This window comes from Alligator sinensis, unplaced genomic scaffold, assembly GCF_000455745.1.
Source record: "Alligator sinensis unplaced genomic scaffold, ASM45574v1 scaffold6_1, whole genome shotgun sequence".
NCBI classification, from domain to species: Eukaryota; Metazoa; Chordata; order Crocodylia; family Alligatoridae; genus Alligator; species Alligator sinensis.
In genome coordinates, this window is record NW_005842698.1 from 226,179 (window position 1) to 230,732 (window position 4,554).

At 42.1% G+C, this 4,554-nt stretch overlaps 1 long non-coding RNA gene across 2 annotated transcripts in view; it reads right to left on the reverse strand.

The window, feature by feature from the left end:
* The window catches only part of LOC102380935, a 45,757-nt gene that overhangs the window by 3,512 nt on the left and 37,691 nt on the right, over window positions 1-4,554 (reverse strand). Inside the window, exon 4 of one of the 2 annotated variants that reach the window (XR_324992.3) lies at window positions 2,172-2,305. The exons of the other annotated variant lie outside the window; for it this stretch is intronic. This is a non-coding gene — a long non-coding RNA (uncharacterized LOC102380935). Of the gene's footprint in view, window positions 1-2,171; window positions 2,306-4,554 lie in introns of those variants that run through there. 2 annotated transcript variants of the gene reach the window in all.

Sequence of the window (4,554 nt, forward strand, 5' to 3'; positions counted from 1 at the left end):
CCAAGAGCGCACCCCCACGCGTCCCCCTTCCCCCGCCGGCTTCGAACTGCGGACGGATTAACTGGCTTGGGCCCCGCCAGCTGGAACAACTCGCGTGGTTGTTCAGATGACCGGACCACCTGCATCGTGATTGCAAGCGGCGTGAGTAAAGGTTTTTGCAACCAATAAGTTGTGTCTGCCTCTCCATTCACCAGCCCGCCCTAACGTACAACCAATTTCTAATGCAACTCGAGTTGGCTCTGGCCGTCCGAGACAAGTCTGAGGTGATTAAGTAAAATACTTTCTATTGCTGGTCCCATAAGAAGTCAGTAGCAAAGAAAATTAACCCCTATGATAGAAACTGTGTGAATGTTTGTAACAGAAGTAGAGTCTAAGGAGCCTAATGAGTAAGTGGCTCTGCAAAGACTGTTAAGGTGTTGGTGCAAAACAGAGAGTGTGCGCAGTATGGTATGTTTGCTCTGTCTGTGTATTGCAAGGCAGAGAAACTGCTGGAAGTGAAAGTATCTGCAATCCCATTCGTAAAGGGGTTGAGAAATGTGGGGGGGGTTTTACCTCCCATCACTTTCCAGGAATACTGTGAATCTTTTAGAAAGGAAAGTGTTAACAACTTATTAAGACAAAAAAACGTTTCTGAAAACTCAGTGTCAGCTATTAAGGCTCTTGCTGTAATTGATAGAGTTAATCAAGACAGTTAACGAAGGCATTTCTTAAGGCGCAGGCAGAAAGAATTAAATGTGGCAGGATACAGATGTGTATTTTAAATGAGAAATCAAATTCCCCTTCCATAAAGGCAGTGTAAATATTCACTAGAGGCTGAAATAAAATATCTACTATAAGTTGTAATAGATAGTTTAAGTTAGGAAATTATAGTATAAATGTTTAATATGTATAGTTCCCCAATTTTGTTCTGTTTTGAGGGCAAACAAGAAAACCTGAAAACTGACAATAAACTTCAGAGCTTTAAATGCAGTAACAACTGCTGTAGCTCCTGGCATAGCAAAATACTCTGAAGTTCCAGCACCTATAGCAGGAGGGGTAAAATGATTTTTAATACTGAATTTGACTAATATAATATTTTGGTTATTTCCTTAGCACAAAACTGCTGGGATAATTTGGAACTGATATTCATGGGAACAATAGTATTGTTTTATTCAAATACCTTAAAGATTTTATAATGTCCCAGCAATGAAGATACAGAAAAAGCTTTTTAAATAAAAATTCTGAGGGGGAAATTGTTCCTCTAAAAGGCAAAAAAAAAAATTTTTTAAATGGCAATTTGGTTAAAATGTAACAAGGGTATTGGCATCCCTTGAACTCACATTTGGGGGGAAAAATTGTAAAGATCCCAATTCCAATTGCCAAAATTGTGCAACGAACCATTGAAAACAGTAAAATAAATGTAAATAATCCTTGTTCCTTAATACACACACACAAGAAAAACACCCCAAGAATTGTAATAATATGTGCATTGTTACTGCACGTCAGCATTGTAAATTTGTAAATATGGATAATATTTTACTGCAAGTAGTTTTCCTTGGCAGGTTTGTGTGTTTTCTTTTGCAGAGACCATAATGTAAAATTCAATCTAGTAGCAAAGGTGACTGAAAGACTATGAAGCTTCATTTCCATCAACAGCATTTTCTTCACCTAAGCCACGGTTTTATGACCACAGCAAAAATTGTTTTGTCTGTTTTGTGTTGTTTGTCCTGTTGTGCCATCTTTTGTTTCTTTGTTTGGTTTAAGTCGTTAAAAGTTTAAATGTATATGAATATCATAAAGATGTGATAAAAATTGCAAATACTCCCTCTAAAAATTGAATTTGTCTGTGGACCCCAAACCAGGACACTTTCCGTCCAGTTTGGACAGGAAATTTGTTCTAATCTTTGGAACAAAGAACAGCAATTAATATGAACGTTTCAAGTTATAAAGTTTACTTGGTTAGCAAAATGGCATTTATTAAAAAGGTAATATGTGTTTGTTTAGTAAACAACCTGATGAAATGTTGTTAAGGCTATAAAGGAAATCTCATTTGTATTTAGATACTATTTATAACACCAACATACCAGGATGTGTGTGAAAACTGCATTAACCCATTGTTTTACAGGAAAAGCAAAAATTGATAAACATAGTACATCAGTATTTGTATAAAGAAGTAAAGGAAACTCTTTATTGAGCAAAGCAAAATACAGAATGGATGGGTATGTAAAATGATGAGAAACTCTGGATCGCTAATTATGTCCAATGTGCAAAAGAAGAGGCCAGACCTTCTGAGTCCCAATCACTATTTTATCAAAGGAGAAGAGGCCTGTGAAGTAGTTTACAAATAGATTTCATTAATAAATTGCCTTTAATTCTAGACTGTTTGTGAACAATATATATAACCATATCAAATTTTATTTGAACAGCCCATGAAGTTGGTAATGGATGTGGATCAGTTTAATGATGTGGGAGATACCACTAACTCTGACGTGTATAAATGGTTGGCACAATTAAAAAGAGAACAAGGTAACCTTTCAAATACGAATGAAGGAAGCCATTCAACAAATGCAGGGGAAAATACAGAAAGAAAAGATTGGCAACCCATTTCTATGGGAAATTGATGATCAAGTTATGTATTTATAACTGGGAAAGAAAAACAAAACATACTTTGGATTCCAAGTGAGTTGGACCAGTGTCTATCATTAACCGTCTTAGTCCAGTGGTATATGAAATACAATTGGGAAGAAGACTCAAAATGTGTACATGTGTTTCATTTAAAGTTATTCAATGGTGTATGAAAATTAATATATTAAATGTATTTGAAAGCCACAGGATGCCCAATGACACCAATGGACTAAAATACCAGTGGCTGTTAAACACTGATGAAGGAGAACCAGTGTTAATTTTTATTTGTTGTTGTGTTTTTCTATTTTTTATATATTTGTGTGTCATGAATCGAACATGACCAATTATTTAACATACATATATAGAAGCTGCACGTGATGCTTGAAACTGCATGGCACGAACCCTGGATATTTTGACTTAGCCTTGTGTATTGCTTTTTGCTTTGTTAAGATTCATCAGCATATTGTTACATTTTTGTTACTTTTCTTTTGAGCATTTTGAATTGCGTAAGTGTCTTAAAGGAAATCATCCCTGGAGATGGAATATTTTAATTGATTTCCAATAAAAAGCCACAAATTCTCTGATAAAAATAATCATAAATTCTCTGATAAAAAAAACAAAATCCGTGATAAAAAATAAGGGCCCCCCCATCCTGCTAGTGTCCCTCACTCCCCACATAGCCTCCCCAGTCCTGCTCATGCCCCTTACTCCCCCTACAACAGCCACTCAGCCCCCACACACAGGCACAGACACACAGACAAACACGCACACACAGCCCCAAGCAGGTAGATGTGTGTGGGGGGAAGGGGGAAAGGAAGGTGCTGCGGTGGCAGACTGAGAATGGGGGAGGAGGAGTGCATCTCTGTGCCTGCTTCCAGGAGCGGGGGCGAGGGCAATGGTGCCCTTCTGTGGGCCATACCTGTTCCACCCAGCTGGCGAGTGGGGAAGCTCGCATGCAGTGGCCGCCACCACACCACTGCCACTGGGGGGGAAGCTGCCTGGAGGGAAGCTGGCTGAGGGAACGAGGATGTGTTGCGGGAAGACATGGAGTGCCTGCTGGCCAGCGGGCACTCCTGGCAGAGCTTTCCCCAACACCTTCCCCTCCCTCAGCGAATTTGGGGGTGGGGGGGGGGGGGAACACAGCATGCCCTGGGGCATGGCAGCAGAGGAGTGAGGGGCACTGCTGGCCCCACGCAACACACTGCAGTGCCTCCCCACCCCGCACCTCGACTTCCCGCTCACTCTGTGCTCTCATCCCTCCTGGCCCTGCTCCGGGCAAACGGTGTGGGGCATGGCTGCAACAGTGCAGAGGTGCTGGCACGCGGTGGCCGCCACTGCCACTGCACTGCCGCTGGCAGCTGCCCCCACACCGCACCTCTGCCCTCCCTACACACACACAGACCTGATCCCTACACACAGGCATGTACACACACCCCTCCCTAAACACACACACACCCTCCCTACACACACACATGCACACACTGCCCCTCCCTACACACATGTACACTCACACACAGCCAATTCATACACAAACACAATCCCTCCCTACACAAATACAAACGGCCCCTCCCTATACAGACACACCCTCCCTACACACAAAACACAAAGTCCCTCCCTACACACACACAGCCCCCCATAAACACATACAAACAAACATCCTTTCTAAACACACACCCTCCCTACATACACAAACATAGCCCCTCCCTATGCACATGCACCTACAACCATTTCCTATACACGCACAGCTCCTTCCTACACACACACACACACACACACAGACACTCCCTACACACACATACACATAGCCCCTCCCTACCCACATGTACCTACAGCCCCTCCTTACCCACACACACACACAGCCCCACCCTACATACACACAACCACCCCCCTACAGACACAGGCACACACAAATAGCTCCTTTATACACACACATACACACACACACACACA